The 18008-nt window shown below is 44.1% G+C and overlaps 1 pseudogene; it reads right to left on the reverse strand.

Moving 5' to 3' along the window:
* Nucleotides 1-3656: 3656 nt before the first annotated feature.
* Nucleotides 3657-4126, reverse strand: LOC102928985 (small ribosomal subunit protein eS17 pseudogene; annotated as a pseudogene).
* Nucleotides 4127-18008: the final 13882 nt, after the last annotated feature.

The following is an 18008-nucleotide window of genomic DNA, read 5'->3' on the forward strand; positions in this document are numbered from 1 at the left end:
TTGTTTATACAGGTAACCACTCACCATTTGCCAGCAGCACACCGGGAGGCACAAACTGATCATTTATTTAATGCCAATAAATAATGACACCTATGAAAATATCAAACCAGAAACACGGGCACATGCACTCATCAATCAAACCTTGTACCCGGGACTATAAAAAGAACACCCCAAGACCAAAATGTGGCAGGCAATGCTTAAGGAACATCCTCTAGGAAATTACCATAGCAAAGGAGTTCTGCCTCTGTCCCCAGCTCCAAAAGCTCCAAGACAGTTTCTTCTGATTGTGATACCAAAGCCATTTCACAGTGACACTAGAAATGTCTGTGCTGCGTGTGACTTCTTATGTGATCCCCTACCGATGATCTGCCTCCCACTTAAGACAGTTTTTCTGAACTCTGCAGCCTTTAACCCTTCCTTTACCACTGAGAGAGAGAAAAGGTATATGAATGAGTATAATACATTATATATGCTCTGAGAGTTAATGTTAGTGAATTAAGATCATGTGGCCTTTCATTTTGATTGTCAAGTTGAGACTTAAAACCATCTAAAAGGGTGACCCTAGTGAAGACTCCTAGTAATAGGGGATATGGAACCTGAACTAGTCATCTTATGTAACCAGACCAGCGTCTAGTATAACCATCATCAGAGAGGCGTCATTCAGCAACTGACAGGAGCCGATGCAGAGACTCACAGCAAATCATTAGGAGGAGCTCAAAAAATCCTGAAGAAGGATTGTAGGAGCCAGAGGGGTCAAGACACCCCAAGTAAACAGCCCACAGAATCAACTAACCAGGGCCCATATGGGCCCACAGAGACTGAAGCGACAATCAGGGAGCCTGGATGCGTCTGAGCTAGGTCATCTGTATTATATGTAATAGTTGTGTAGCTTGGGGTTCCTGTAGTACTACTAACAGTAGAAGCAGGGGCTGTCTCTGACTCTTGCCTGCTTTAGGGACCCTTTTCCTCCTTCTGGGTTGCCTCATGCAGCCTTGATATGAGGGGATGTGCCTAGTTTTATTATGACTTGGTATGCCATGTTTGGTTGATGCTGCTGCTAGGCCTGCCCTTTTCTGAAGTAAAAGGAGGAGTGGATCTGAAGGAGAGAGGAAGTGGGGGATGGGACTGGGAGGAGAGGGGGTGGGAAACTGAGGTCAGGATGTAATATATGAGAGAAAAAATTAAAATATATATATATATTTTAAGCCCAGGAGTTAATAGAGAGGAGGTCAGGCTGATGACCCAGGACAAATAAAATGAAGGAAGCTAAATATAAATTAAATAAATAAATAAAACCATCTGGAAGATAACCCCTTGGGCATGACTGATTTTCCATAGAGGTTTAACTGTGGTGGGAAGATCCACCCAGAATGAGTGGCACCATTCTTTGGGCTGGACTCCCAGGCTGAATGGGAAAGAAAACATGAATGGAGTGTTATCATTCATTCATCTCTCTCTGTTTCTTCACACTGCTGGCACTCACAGCCAGAGCCACTCTGACCATGAAACATAAACCTGTAAGTTGCTTTTTTCCCCCAGGCATTTTGTCACAAGAAGAAAAGTAACTAATACAAATGGGAATAAAAGAATCTGACTTCCGAAGGCTATTCTGCCAAATAGTTAGAATTACATGGTAAACTGCAGAGAAGCAGGTGTGACTTGTGAATCAAGTGTTGTTTGCTAAATTCTGACATTGCAGAAAGACCTAAGTGTGTTGTTCTAGGTTTCTGAGATAGCTCATCTCACAACACTATTTTATTTGTTCCTCACCCTTCTTTTCTACACTGAAACATGTTGAGATTTCCCTCTCATTCCAAAAATGTATTTTTTTTACTAGTGTAGTTGAACAGTTAAGTCTTCAGAGAGTTCTAAGTTGTGTTTGGTGTTTTGTTCATAATTGCTTCATAAATTTTCAAATTATGGTTTACTTTCTGGGAAAGTATACAGTCATGTCTCCAAGCTATATGTATTAGCTGGGTAGGCTTTATAGGTCCATGACGAAGAATGCTGGGGATACTCTTAAACAAGTAAGTGGTGTGATTCAGGTAGCATTCCAATGAACAGTGCATGTGGAGGCAGACACTTCTTACAAGGACATGGGGTTCTCTAGTGTCCAGCTTCTTAAAACTATGGGTCCTGATTCCACATGGTTTCATACAATGTAAGAGTCACAGACATTTTGAGAGCAGTAATAGGTTTCTGAGTGTTTGACAACCAGAAATTAGCTCAAAATCAAGCCTGGAATCTGAGTTGTTTGGGGCAGTGCTCGCCTGGGTTGCATCATATGACTTCACTGCAGCCTTGTCTCTGAACATGCATCACATGCACTTTGCACTAGGCATACATACTGTCACACCAAGCAGTGCCAATAAATGCTGCCTAAAGCAACTCGGCTCAGAAGTGCAGTGCTTTATTATACATACAAACTTTTCTGCTCTTTTGGAAACCCAGTAGTTTAATTAGAGAAAACAAAGATTTGTAATGTTTTCCTACCATCGTTCTACAGCATGTAAGTTTCTGACTAGTGTATCTTTGAATTGAATTGTGCTAAAGTGTTTGATTTGGAAATGATGTGTGAGTGGCTTGAGTTTTATTTTAAAAAATCATTAACTGAATTTTGACTTGGAATTAAGACAAAATTTCCCAAACTCCTATCATAACTATGAGGCTGTCTCTGGGTGTCCTGTGTGCACTCTCCCTAACTTTCTGTCACCCAGTCATGCCTGCTGAACTGTTCCTGCACATAGCCTCCTTTACCCATTTCCTAAAACAGACTTTGTGGAAGCCCCCAATTTCGATTGGATATTTCTTGCAATGACTCTGTATCCGTTTGTGTGCTGGATAGGTAAATGTCAACTTGACACACACCAAAGTCATTTGAGAGGGGGAGCCTCAACTAAGAAAGTGCCTCCATAAATTCAGGCTATAGGCAAGCCTATAGGTCATTTTCTTAGTTAGAGATTGATGGGGGAGGGCCCACCCCATTATGGGTAGTGTCATCCCTGGGCTGGTGGCTCTGGGCTCTATAATAAAGCAGGCTGAACAAACCATTGGGAGCAAGCCTGTAAGCAGTTTTCCTCTATGGCCTCTACATTACCTCCTGCCTCCAAGAGGTTCCATCCCTGCTTTAGTTCCTGTCTGGATTTCCTTCAGTGATAGACTATTATGTGAAAATGTAAGCCAAGTAAATACAAGCCAACTTGCTTTTGGTCATGGTGTTTCACCATAGCAATAGTAATCCTAACAAAGACATAGCATTTTGGAACTCTTAACGACAGGCACAGGATAGTGAGAGCCACAATTTGCTTGTAGCTTGGTTAACTTTAGGTCATCAGTATATGTCTATGTCTTTCTACACCTAAGCCCACAGCTTACTAAAAAGCCCTGGTCAACTATCAGAAACCAAGTTTATTAATTTTGTTGGGTGATTAATGTATTCATCTTGAGGTTTTGTTGTTGCTTCTATAAACAAATAACTGCTCTATTTTTAGAAAGAAGGGGGTTTATTTAGCTCATGGCTTGGGCAGTTCAAGGGCCTTTGGTGATGGCTTTTCTGGCAGACTCAGGGAATGCATATTATGTCTTGTGTTCTGCCTCTCTCCCCTACCCCCTTTTTTCCCTTGTCTTCTCCTCTTTATTTTTTTCTCTTTTTTTTTTGTTGTTGTTGTTGTTTTCAGGTTTATTGAAAATATGACAGAACAGATTCAAATGGCTCCACGCGGTGTTTTGAAATTCATCCCAGCTGTAGGCTAAGTGACTGCAGGTCAGAGAGGCTGCGGAAGTCCAGAAGCTCCAGCATTTCCTTGGTGTCAGGATCTACCTCAATGATCTCATGACCCAGGGCTGAGACCTCAGGAACATAATTATCTCTCCTTTCTCTCTCTTCTTCCTGCAACTTGATAGAGATGCCTCTCACAGGACCTCTCTGAATCCTCTTCATCAGATGCGTGACATAGCCAGCTATCTTGTTTCGGAGTTTCTTGCTGGGGATGATGGTGATCTCCTCGCACACGCGCTTGTTGGTGTGGAAGTCATTACCCAGGCGTGTGTAGTACTTCTCGATGATGACCTGGGCCGCCTTCTTCACGGTCTTGGTGCGAATGCGGCCCATGTTGACAGGTCCCGGTAAAAGTTTTTTTTTTTTTTTTTTTTTTTTTTTTTTGTAATCTTTTCAAAGCAGGGCCTCACGTCAGCCAAGCTGGCCTCAAATTTTTCTATGTAGTTAACAATGACCTTGAACTCCCAGCTCTCTTGTCTCCACCTCCCCACCCTAGGATTACAGCCATTCACTGCCACACTGGCTTCTCTCTTGTTATGAAGCCTAACATATCCAGGTATGGAGACTCCATTGAGAGAAACTTATGTGAACCTAGTCATCCCCAAAGCTCCCACTTCTAAACAGCATGGGCAAGCCATGCTTCTGCCCTCTTGACTCAGAATGAAAGTTAAATTTTAACACATTTTGAATTTTCAGCCTGTGGTAATTGAATGGATTGGTTGGGTGCTTTGGGTGATTTGCTTGACTTATTACCCCAGCAAACTCTCTCTCTCTCTCTCTCTCTCTCTCTCTCTCTCTCTCTCTCTCTCTCTCTCTCTCTCTCTTTCTCTCTCTCTCTCAGACAGGGTCTCACTATGTAGCTCTGACTGGTGGAACTCATTATGTAGACCAGACTAGCCTCAAACTCACAGAGTCCATCTGCCTCCCATGTGCTGGGATTAAAAGTGTGCACCACTATACCCAGCTTCAGATTTGGATTTTTAAAGCTACGAGGCAAGTCAGAGACTATCCTCAAAACAGTACTGTTAAGGATGGTTTGGCTTTGCTCCCCAATCCAGAAGGTCCAGTGCCAGTAAGATGGCTCATGGTGTAAGGGCTCTTGCTGACTCACCTGGTGAGAGGAAAGAACATACTCCCTCAAGCTGTCCTGTGATCTCCACATGACACAATGGCATGTGCATGTACAAACATACACATACATACATTCTGTGATGGGTTTTCTTGATTGTCAACTTGACTACATCTGAAATTAACTAAAAACCCAAAAGGTAGGGTACACCTATGAGGGATTTTTCCTTAATTTGAAGTAGGAAGATCCACTTCTAATCCAGATCTTTAAGGTAGGAAGAGATGCCTTTAATCCAGATCTTTTGATCTGGGAAAAGACACCCCTGTAGTAGGCTTTCTCAGACTGCCAGCCCCCAAATTATGACATGGAGACTTAGTATTATGTTCGGCCTTGTCCTATGCTTGTCCCACTAGCTCTTATAACTTATTTCAATCTGTTTTTCCTCATCTGCATTTTGCCTTGGGGCTTTTTACCTTTTCGTCATTCTGAATTTCCTACTTTCCTGCTTCCTCTGTGTCTAGCTGGCCCCTGATGTCTTCCTTTCTTTCTCCCTGGTTCTCTCTCCAGCCTAGATTCCTCTTCCTACTTGTTCTCTCTGCCCACCGGCCCCACCTATCCCTCTACTGCCTAGGGATTGGCCATTCAGCTTTTTATTAGATCCATCAGGTGCCTTGGGCAGACAAGGTGAAACAAATGCAACACATCTTTACATAGTTAAACAAATACAACACATCATTACATAGTTAAACAATTGTTCTGCAACACAAACAAATGAAGCACATCTTTACATAGTTAAATATTCTTCTATTCTGCAATACACACCTTTAATCTGGGCCACACCTTCTTCTGGAAGCCTATATAAGGACATGGAAAAAGGAAGCTTTTTTTTTTTTTTTGTTTTTTTGTTTTTTTCGAGACAGGGTTTCTTGGTGTAGCTTTGCGCCTTTCCTGGGACTCACTTGGTAGCCCAGGCTGGCCTCGAACTCACAAAGATCCGCCTGCCTCTGCCTCCCGAGTGCTGGGATTAAAGGCGTGTGCCACCACCGCCCGGCTGGAAAAAGGAAGCTTTTGCTCTTTGCCTGTTTTCTCTTACCTTGCTTGCAATTCCATTTCTTCACTGGCATTGGAGTCTACTTCTTCTGGGTTCCAGAATATACTGAAGACCAGCTGAGACATCCAGGCTTGTGGACTGAGCAACTTATGTATTTCTGTATTCTTGTACTTTCCATTCATAGCTTGCCATTATTGAATTAGTTGAATCACAGCCTGTAAATATACATATGGGATTTACTAGACTATATATAGTCTCTATGACCATAGCAACTCTTACAAAGAAAACATTTAATTGGGGTAGCTCGCTTACAGTTTCAGAGGTTCAGTCCATTATCATCATGACAGAGAGCACAGTGGCATGTGGGTAGACATTATGCTGGAGTAGTAGCTGAGAGTCCTATATTTTGTAGGCAACAGGAAGTCAACTGAGACAATGGGTATTATCCTGAGCATAGGAATCCTCAAGGCCTGCCCCCACAGTGACACACTCCCTCCATCACGGTCACACCCATTCCAACAAAGCCACACCTGCGAATAGTACCACTCCCTATGAAATTATGGGGGCCAATTACATTCAAACTACTACACATATGTACATAAATATAAATTTTAATTAAAAATAAAAAGCATTCAAACCTTTGTAAAGGAAGTGCCCAACTCAAAGTGGGTCTTGTCTGTCCTACTTTATCAACAGTTGATGAAATGAAGACAGTTTGAGGTCTAGGTTACAGTAGGCCCTAAAGTCAAATTCATTATTGAGCAAACAGTTCAGGCTAGCCCCTACACAAGCCTTTGCTGTGTCACTCAGCTGCACCTGAGGACAAGCATTCTGACCATTGCCTTGTTTACCAAGAACTCTTCATGGCATATGGGAAAACACACACAAGCAGGTGGCTATGGCACTGTAGGTTGGGAGTGTTGCTGAAGGCCAGCAATGACATGATGGGTGAATGTCTTTCTGTACACTGTGAATATGTGTTGCTCTGATCGGTTGATAAATAAAGCTGTTTGGCCAATGGTGAGGCAGAATAGGGATAGGTGGGACATTCTAACTAAAGAGGAGGAAGATGAAAGGCAGAACAGAGAGGAGATGACAGCCGCCACCAAAAGAACAACATACCAGCAGACCGGTAAGCCATGGCCATGTGGCAACTTATAGATTAATAGAAATGGGTTAATTTAAGATATAAGAACTAGATAGCAAGAAGCCTGCCATGGCCATACAGTTTATAAGTTACATAAGTCTCTGTGTGTTTACTTAGGTCAGCGCGGCTACAGGGCCCAGGCAGGACTGGAAAAACTCCAGCCACAGTGACAGAAAATCCTCCTGTGAAAAAGGCCCCAAGACTGGACCCCATTGTTCATTTTATCTGAAAGGAGAGATGGCTAGAGCCTTCTGTATTGGACACTGGGTGATCAGGATTCAGAAGAAAAACACTGAAAACCAGTAGTAAAGAGACAAAGATACCTAGCTGTAGACCTCCCTGTGTGTGTGAAGACAAGTATGTGTGAACCACAACGATCGTGATATTTGGGTTAGACAGATGACTTAACTGTGGGCATGCCTTTTTCTCACCCAGCTAGCTCTGCTCACCCTTGCCTGGTGGGCTGGTCTGTAGCAGGAATCTTAAAGAATCTTATTAATAAAATCAAACCTGTGGCCAGTTATTGGGGTGAATGCTGGAAGGTCAGAGAAGCAGAACAAGCCACAGCTAACCTCACCTGGCCAACTTCTCAGCTGGTCTTGTTTCCTCAGACTGGAAGCCTCTGTGTCTTCATATCTGACATAATTGAACCGTGCTGCTCAAAGCCTGAATCTTAACCAGCCAAATGCTTCTAGTTTCTGGTCCTCACGCCTTATATACCTTTCTGCCTTCTACCACCACTCCTTGGGATTAAAGGTGTGAGTCACCATGCTTGACTGTATCCTTGAACACATGGATTTCTGCCTCTGAAATGCTAGGATTAAAGGCGTGTGCTGCCACTACCTAACTTCTATGTTTAATATTGTGGCTGTTCTGTCTCTGACCCCAGATAAGTTTATTAGGGTGCACAATATTTTGGGGAACACAATACCACCACACTGGTCAACAAAGTAGTATTTTGTAAAGATCAAGCTAGTGGGTGGCTCAGCATCAGGATTTCTACTCAGTGAGGCTATTTGCCTGCTGCCACTGCTGAGAACACACAGTAGGGCAGCCACAGGACCACATTGTGACTTTACTGTGATAATTTTCAAGGCATGTGGCTTGGTGGCATGGTGGTCATGTTGGAATGTTGCCATCACAGAAGAAGCAGTATTTTGTCCTCAGTGAAACAGAAATTTCAGGGTCATTTATAAACAACAAGATGCATTTCTCATGGTTCTGGAGGCTAAAAACTCGAAGTTCAGAGTGCCAGTGTTTGATATGTCTGGTGAGTAACTTCCTGCCAAATTGTAACATGTCCAGAGAAGGAAAGAGCAAAGGAATGGACAGTAGCTATTCTGGTTTGAAGGTTAAATGTCTCTACAGGACTCTGTTTGGACATTTGGCCCCCGGTTGATGGCACCTTGGGGGAGGAAGGAGAAGTTGCAGGCATGATTCGGCAGCCAGCCCACTTGGCATACTGCCTTCCAAATAAGAAGCCTGGAGCCCAGGAGTCAGAGCCCTGAATTCTGAAGTAGTATGAGTAGCCACTAGCTGGCTCCTCCATCTCCTTTAAAGTGCTCCTTCTGCACAGAGCCCTGGTGGTATGAGTGCTCAGTACCCAACCCGAGGCAATGTGATGACCAATCAATCAGTCAACAGGCTTCCACTCTATAAGTGGTTCCTCACGTGCATGAAAGCAGACGCTGGGCCCTGAAACCCATTTCCGGAATGGTTCTTCTCTGCGCGATTTACCAAACCATGGACATCGCTGTCTTCTCAGGGGGTGCCCCTGTAACGACGGCGGAGGGAGGCTGTGGGAGTTCTGTGGTGTGTCTTGGCTTGTTTCTCAGCTCTCCTCACCACTGGCTTGGAGCGCACCCTCCCCGGGTGCTGCTGACTCATCTCACTCTTGACCTGCTCTCTGTCTTCCAAAACCATGTTGTTGCTTGTCTCATTCTCTTCCCTCTAGTAGATTTCTTCCCATCGAGCCATGTCTTTATACTCATTTAAGGAGTTTATGAATGGATAGACACAAATGTACCCAACCCAGTACATCATGTTCAATCAGATATTAAAAAAAAAAAATCTTAGATTCATTTTGGCTCCTGGTTTTCAGGGTTTCAGTCAGTGGTCAATGGGTTCCATCACTTTGGATGGAAGCTGAGGCAAATATATTGAAAAGAACGTGTGTCAGAGAAGGCATCTCACTTCATAGTGGTTGGACACAGTGTTGGCTAGACAAAGACTGGAATCCCAATGATTTACTTTCTCCAGCCTCTACCTCCATGCCCCAGCAGAAATGATGACAGCTGAGTGAAGATGAATACTCCTATTCGTTCAAATTCTTCATGCTAAAATGAGCCCTAAACTGAATATTTGGCCTTTGTTTTTAAGACTGGTAGGTACCACCCAGAAGGCTTCCCACTATTGCATGTTCTACTCTAGTTACTGGGGGCAAGGGACTAGTCCAGGCTTCTCTTCCCTCTCATGGTTCCCTAAGCGTTCAGAGGTAAATTGACCCTTAGATCACAGCTACTTTCTGTTGCCTGCTTGCCATAATGGTGGAAAGTGCTGGAGCTTGTGTATCTAATGTGCCTGTCACATTTCCCCTACATAGCTCAGAGCTGGTGGGGTCTGCCTTTGAGAAAGTGGTATAGGAATACATTCCCAACTGTCCATAATACTGTGTGGGTGACTGCTTTCCACATTTACAGCTCCTGTCCTCTACTTTGTATAGCTATTATCCTGTGAAAAATAAACACCTCCTCATCTTCCTCCCTCGGATACCCCCACACACCTCCACAGGTAGAGATGGAAGTCTCAAAGACATTCTAGATATGGCGTTTCTCACCCCTCTCTCGGTCCATTTGACCTTGCAGCCACAGTTGGTCTTAGTAATCTTTAAAAATGAGGAGCACTCCATCTGATGCCTCCTAATTCATAATTTATAGGTGTCTCATTCATAACTGCCTCTTCCCCACTCCAAATTCAGTGGCTGTGCAGGAGAGGAGGGGCAGCAATTACTCATGATAACTTTATTAGCTATAATTTGCATTTATCTTCTGAAAGGACAGAGTGATGCTTCTGGGAGCTACATATTAAATCCAGGGGCTTATACTTGACCCTGCCCTGATCCATTCCACGCACAGCAGTGTCCTTTCTTGCCTGGAAGGACGGCTACAATTTGTCACTACACAAATTATACTGTACTTGATGTTGACATTCTTTTATCAGGTAAATTACCTGGACCTATTATGCTGAAGGCAATTTCCATGAAAATTTCATATTGTGAAAATCTTAGTTTAAGCTGAAGAGTGGAAGGAGTGAAGAGAGAAGCCTGGGTCCTGGTTGTCTATTTCCAGGGATGGTCCCAGAATACACCAGCCTTTGTGGCTTCCAGTTTGCTGCGTGTCTCCAAACTCCAGCCACCAGTCCTTGTTTGGAGATGGGACATGTGGAATCCTGCATACAGGGACGTACCTGTCCATCTCTGCATCTTACTGGATCATGGGGAAAGCTGCAGCTGGGTGATCCCTCTTCTACCCCCACTGGAAAGCAGGAAGTGATATCAAAACATTAATTCGAGCAATGCTTAGAACTTAATCACAAAAGCTTAAGAAAATGTGATATTGGCACGATAATTTCATCCCTGAGAATCACCCATTTCCCCTGATAGGCCACAAAATTGGAGGAAAAATGGAGAGGGTCTGTGTTATTGTTTTGTTTTGTTTTTTAAAATTCTTTCTTGACCAAGAATAACATAGTTCACTGTGGAATTTATTTTAAAAAATTAACTTTTTGAAAAAAGATTTTGGTTTTAATTTTAAACATGTGTCTATTTCTGTGGGTATATTTGTGCCTGTGAGTACAGGAACTCATGGAGGCCAGAGGCTATCCCTTGAGTTGGAGTAGCAGGCAGTTGCTGGGAACTGAACTCAGGTCCTCCACAAGAGCAGTACATGCTTCTAACTGTTGAGCCATCTCTTCGACCCACCGTGGAACTTTTTAAATTTTAAGAAAGTAAAACTAAGATTTCAATGCAAACTTCAAGCTTCCTTTTTCCGAGAGAAGCATGCTAAGGAGTGGGCAGACTCCTTCTCATCTGCCCCTGTGCACAGACTACATTTACAAGAAAGGTTCCAGAGAATTATTTTCTTCTTAAGGGATCTGAAATTTCCTAGCGAAAAAATATACTCCCTCATGAAATGTTTATTCACAGCTTCTATTCTACACATGCGTGACTATTATGGATGGACTAGTCAGCAAAAGTCAAAGGTGAACTCTGGTAAAGACAACATTTCGGAGGATGGGGAGATGGCTAGCTGCTAAAGTGTTTCCCATACAAGCATGGGGTGCTGGGTTTGGATCCCCAGTAGCTGTGTGCACACCTGTAATCCCAGCACCAGCGAAGCAAAGACAGGGGGCCAGTCTAGTGAACTCCAGGTACCATGAGAGAACCTGTCATAAAAAACAAAGTGGCAGCCAGGCATGGTAGTGCATGCCTTTATTCCTAGCACTGGAGAAGCAGAGGCAGGGGGATCTCTCTGTGAGTTCAAGGCCAGCCTAGACTAGGTAGATAATTAGTTTAGGACAGCTGGGGCTATGTAGAGAGACCCTGCCTCCAAAGGAAACAAAAGTGGAGAGCTATGGAAGAAGACATCTGATCTTTGACTTCCATTCAATCTAACACAAAATACACACACACACACACACACACACACACACACACACACACACAGAGAGAGAGAGAGAGAGAGAGAGAGAGAGAGACAGAGACAGAGACAGAGAGACAGAGACAGAGACAGAGAGACAGAGACAGAAACAGACAGACAGAAAGACAGAAAGACAGAAAAACAGGACAGAGAGGCAGAGAGACAGAGACAGAGGTAGTTTGTGTCAGCTGCCCTCTGGACATCCTAAAATTATTTTAATAATTTGTTCTAAATCTTTTAGCAACCTTTCATCACTTACTTTTTGTAAACAGACAGGTAGTTTGATCACATGAATAGAAAACATCATTTTCTTTTCGTTTTCATTTTGTTTTGTTTTGAGACAGAGTCCTAGCCAGGAACTCACTATGTAACCCAAGCTGGCAGTGAACTCATGGCAATCGTCCAGTCCCAGCCTTCTGAATGCTGGGGTTCTAGGCATGAGCCACCATACATGGTTGAGAACTTGATGGTCTTTAACTAAAGCCATTGATTTAATGAATGCTAAAGGGCACAGTTAAGAGTATTCCAGTTGTCTAAAGACATAGTTGACCCATTTTAGTCACAGTCCTTGCTGACCTTGCCAGCAGACTTATAAACCCAGTTCCTTCATTTGTGCCCTGAGAACAGCAACAGACCTCACAAGGAAGGCTATGATGAGAGGTAACGGGAGGATTCAGTTTGAGCCTAGGACTTGATACAAAGGATCAATTTGAAACTGGATTTATATTATATTTTTGTAGTTATCATAAAGCTTCACTCCAAGATTTCCACGAAAAAGCATATTTAACATGTGGTTATTTGCTAACTAACGAACAGCAATGTGCAAGCAGCTTAAAGTGAGCTTGTCTGCCTTTGCTTAAACAGCTGCCACAGAGGCTCTGAGGAAGCCCCGGATGCAAAGCAGGGCGGAGTCTCTGGCCTTGTACAAGATGAGACAGGAAGTGACATAGCCCTGTTCTAGGCAGCAGGGTGGGCACAGGTGTTTTCTTGACATTTCTTCACATACAGAATGGGAAGAAGATCCACAAACAGCACAGAGGACATGGTCTAGCTGCCACCTTTCCCAAGCCAGTGTGATCTAGAAGATTGTTAACCAGCCATTTTCTTTGCCTGTTTAGTGCCACAAGGATTTGGATTCAACACTCTTCAAACTTTTCAGCGAGATGCTATAGATGTGGGTTTTTTTTTTCCAAATGTGATAAATGAAACCTTGTTTGTTACTGTATAATGGGTGTCTACATGGGATCCTTTGGCTTGGATGCAGAACTGAGGCATAAGTGCTGTGGAGACTGCTTACTAGGAGCTCAACTCTTTGCAACAATACATCTTTCATGTGGATGATGAATTGGTTTTGTGTAAACCTGCCTTTGTGGGGCACGTGATCTCACTTCTGTGGTGAGGAAAGAGCAAATGCCAAATAATCGGTGGCACCATGTCACTGGCTGATACCTAGGGGAGACTTGGGAGACCTGAAAAAGTGAAATGACAAACAGTGGCAGCTGAGCATTCACAATAATAAGAAAATGAGCCACTGCCATGAATTTTACCAAAAGTGGTTAAAACTTCTTAGACTTTTAGTCTATGTGATCAAGGAGACAGATTATTTCTGAAATAAAACCAACTCAGTAAGTTCCACGTAGACACCCTTTAGCAGGTACATAGTTGCTACAGGGGGAAACCTGGACACTGGAGTATGTGCGTGCACGTGTGTGTGTGTGTGTGTGTGTGTGTGTGTGTGTGTGTGTGTGTGTGTGCACCTGTGTGTGTGTGCACCTGTGTGTGTGTGCATGTGTGTGTGCACCTGTGTGTGTGTGCATGTGTGTATGTATATATGTGTATGTGTGTGTTTATGTGTGTGCGTGTGTATGTGTGTGCACGAGTGTATGTGTATGTGTGTGGCTCAGAGGTCAACTTTCAGTACTCAGCTCTCTCCGACTGTGTGGATTCTGAGGACTGTGCTTATGTTTTCAGGCTTGGCAACAAGTGCCTTTACCCACCAAACCATCTCACCCATCTTTAGTTTAGTGCTTGATCTGCTCTCCATGATGTCTTGTTTGCTTACAAATAAGCAAGTTTATAGGGGCAAAATTAAAATTTCACATTAATTTTACAAGAGAATGTATGGTGGTATTAACAGTTTCCTTCATGTTGGAACGCAAGATGTTTGTAGTCAGTTGGAACCTCAGCTCTTGCACAGTCTGAGAAACCCCATCTCTCCTCTCTCTCTCTCTCCAAACCCCGCCCTCTCGGAGAATCTCCAACAAAGAAAAGGCACCAAAAAGCCCAGTTCCGCATTTCTGGCTGCTGCAGCAGCTTTTCACCTGAAGTGGCCAGCACACCAAGTTCCCGCCAAAAGCAGTCAGCTTTGACCACACCTGGGCACAAACCCAGCCCGTGGCAGACATGTCATTACCCCTCGCCTGCAGGCTATATAACCTCCCTACTTTAGTTTGGGTGTGTGCCTTCTCCAGCCTCAATCTCTGGGACTGGAGAACTCACCCAGGAGTGGTTTTGTTCAAATAAACCTGCTCTTTTACTTTTTCAATTTGGCTTGATCTGGCTCACTTCCTCAGTGGAGAAACCTATTATTGGGCTACAGAAAACCTATTAGTTTGTACCAACTTTGAAAAAACTAAAAGGCTTGGTATGTCAATTTCAGATATTTCACCACGGGGAACGTAATGCTTACTTATACCAGATATTGTCTGCTCTTACAATATCAGTGTAAAAATCCCAAAGACAGACCATGCTCTGGAATTCTGTATGTCTGTCGAACAGTACACCATTAGCTTGCCTCACTTGCTGCCTTTAACTGGCTTATTGAAAATGTTCTCAACTGTATGTTCAGAATCTGTTGTTCGTTTATATTTAGAGTTGGGGTGGAAATAAAGCTGAAGGCAGCTGGAAGCAATGAGGGCGTGGGGCAGCCAGATTGTGGCTGAGATGAGCTTGTGTGGGGCTCTGGATTTTCTGGGGTTCAGAAGTCAGGGTGGGTGATCAAGCTTCCAGCTCGTTCAATGCCTTGTCTTCCCATATAGCCCTTCAGTGGCATCTGCAGATCATGTGGTTTTTCTAGAGGGAATATGTGAGCATTTTATTCCCAATTTCAGGTCCTCCTTGTGGTGATATTGTGTTCCCCAAAATATCGTGTACCTTAATAAACTTATCTGGGGTCAGAGAACAGAAAATCCACTAGTTAGGCAGTGATAGCACACACCTTTAATCCTAGCATTCCAGACATAGAAATCCCTCTGGATCTCTGTGAGTTCAAGGCCACATTGGAAAAAGCCAAACATGGTGACACACGCCTTTAATCCCAGAGAGTGGTGGTAGAAAGCAGAAAGATATATAAGGCGTGAGGACCAGAAACTAGAAGCATTTGGCTGGTTAAGCTTCAGGCTTTCGAGCAGCAGTTTAGCTGAGACCCATTCCGGATGAGGACTCAGAGGCCTCCAGTCTGAGGAGACAAGACCAGCTGAGGATCCGGCGAGGTGGGATAGCTGTGGCTTGTTCTGTCTCTCTGATCTACCAGCATTGACCCCAATAACTGGCCTCAGGTTTGACTTTATTAATAAGAACTTTGAAGATTCATGCTACACCTCCTCATGACCCTTTGGGCTTGGGAAAGTGCCTAGAATTCATATCTTAACTAGCTAGCTGCCTCAGACCCTGGCAGACCTACTTCTCCTGCCCTTCATCTTTCTTTGGGATCCCACAGTCCTAGGGAGCATACATAGGCAGCTTACCTGGCAAGTCAGGCTCTCCTGTGACTAGACACACACTCTGTCCTGCTACTTCTTCTACCTTCCATTCTTTGTACTTAAATTTTTTTCAAATGTGTGTGTGCGGGTACATAGGTGTGCATTTGGAGGTCAGTTTCAGGTATCATTTCTCAGCTGCCCATCACCTTAGTTTTTGAAATAGTGTCTCTATCTGGCATAGAACTCTTTAGGTGCATCTGAATGGCCAGTGAGCCTCATGAATCTGTTTGTCCTCTGCCTCCCCAGTGCTAGGGTGACAAGAGCGTGCTACCACCCCTGGATATTGTACATGGAGGCTGGGGACCAAACTCAGGTCCTCGTGTTTACAAGCACTTTACCTACAGAGTCATTTCCGTTTTTGATAAACACTCCTAACAATAGAACCCTAAGGCCCCCAGAGAGTGTGAAAGCTTATTTTCAGCTGTCTTTTAAGGAGGGCGGCTGCCAACATCAAGTTTGGGGAACTAGCATGGCATTTGAGATACTGCTGTGGGATATGGACACCAGGTTTGTTCTTCTAGGTCCCACGTGCCCACTGTGAATTGGAAGCTTGTTTTAACTCTGAGCAACCATTTTCTTTCTCTCTTTTAATATCGTATTTGCTTATTTACTGCGTGCAAGCTTGTGTGCACCTACGTGTGTGTATGTGTATGGTAGGCATGTGCCATAGCATGCATGTAGAGGTCAGAGGGCAACTTTTAGGAGTCAGTTCTCTCCTTCCACCTTGCAGAACCCAGGATTCAAACTCAAATGTTAGGCTTGGTGGTGAGTGTCTTTGTCCAACAAGTTGTTTTGCCAGCCTGTGTCTTCACTTTCCTCTCTCTCTTTTTTTTTTTTAATTTTCTCTGTGTGTGCGTGCGTGTGTGCATGTATGTGTGTGTGTGTGTGTGTGTGTGTGTGTGTGTGTGTGTGTGTGTATGTGTTGTCTGCATGCACGCAAGCTTGGGGACTGAAGAAGCCAGAAGAAGGTGTCAGATCCCCTAAGACTGAAGTTACAGATGGTTGTGAGCTGTCGAGTGGGTGCTGGGACTCAGACCCAAGTCCTCTGGAAGAGCAGCCAGTGTTCTTAACCACCAAGCCATCTTCCCAGCCCTATATCCATTTTCTTGCCCCCAAAGTGGGGCTGATTGCAGCAGAGATGTCAAAAGATGCACGTGAGAGTTAAATAGGGGCACGCACAGAGCATCAGCCCGGTGCTGACTCATTAGCACGCGCACAGTGAGCACCCGTGGTTATTAGAATGCACTGACTCATCTGTGTGCCTGTCGCCTCTCCTTATTTCTTCAGCTGAGAGAGCTGAGACGCTAAGAATCATGTCACACATCAAGCCTGCCTTACAAGAAACAATAGACGGCAAGACAGGGTGTCAAACTGACATAATAGTCAGTGGACCGCACTGATGTTCGCCCAGAACCTTAGAATTATAGTAATACCCACTGTGATTAGAGTGTGCACCCAGCCTCTCCTCCTCCTCCTCCTTTATCAAAAGTTGCTAATACACTCTGAATATTTCATCACTTTGAGCTGCTCACTAATGCTCAACACTTCTAGAGGGGGATGGAGCACCCTCTCCTCACAACAGCTACAAGAAACTGAAAATGAAAAATCCTCATTAAAGAATATTAATACTCATGAATTAAGAAAAACAAAAGGAGAAATTGTCTGGAATAAATTCAGATCACCCTTTGATTCTGTCCACTGAAACGTATAAATGACTGCTCCACCAGACAGAGGTGGTATGGACCAGAAGAGGGGTTCCGGATCACAGCCTGGGCTTTTCACCCCCAGCTCTTTATTTCAGGCCAGCCTCACCTGTCCTCAGCCTGCAGCTGGAAAACTGAGTGATGAGAACTGGCATGAAAGTTATCACCCAGTGTAACACAAAAGCACAAAAGCACATGCTAGCAGCTCTTCTTCCCCAAGAGAAAAGACGATGTCATCAACGAGCCAGGCACCTGCAGAGCTGGACTCAGCCTTTGCTGTGAGAAGCCATGTGATTTCAAACGAGATACACAATGAAAATGCACAGCAGTTATGTCTTAGCTTGGGTTTCTATTGCTGTGATAAAACACCATGACCAACATCAACTGGTGAGGAAAGGGTTTCTTTCGTCTCGAGTCCATCATCCAGGGAAGTCAAGGCAGGAACTCAAGCAGGGCAGGAGGCTGGAGGCGGGAACTGAGCAGAGGCGGTGGAGGAATATTGTTTACTGACATGTCCCTCATGGCTTATTCAGTCTGCTTTTTGCTCCCTGTTAGCTCCCAGGACCACCTATCTAAGGGTGACTCCACCCTCAGTGAGCTGGGCCCTCCCATATCAATCATTAATCAAGAAAATGCTCCACAGACTTGCCAACAGGCCAAACTGGTAGGAGAAATCTAATTGAGGTTTCTTTTCCCTAAATGACTGTAGTCTGTGTCAAGTTGACACAGACTAGCCAGCACAAATTATGTGTGAACGCAGGCCTGCAGATACCGACACAGACACCTTCGGACTAGCTGCAGC

Source organism: Peromyscus maniculatus, chromosome 19, assembly GCF_049852395.1.
Source record: "Peromyscus maniculatus bairdii isolate BWxNUB_F1_BW_parent chromosome 19, HU_Pman_BW_mat_3.1, whole genome shotgun sequence".
Taxonomy (NCBI): Eukaryota; Metazoa; Chordata; class Mammalia; order Rodentia; family Cricetidae; genus Peromyscus; species Peromyscus maniculatus.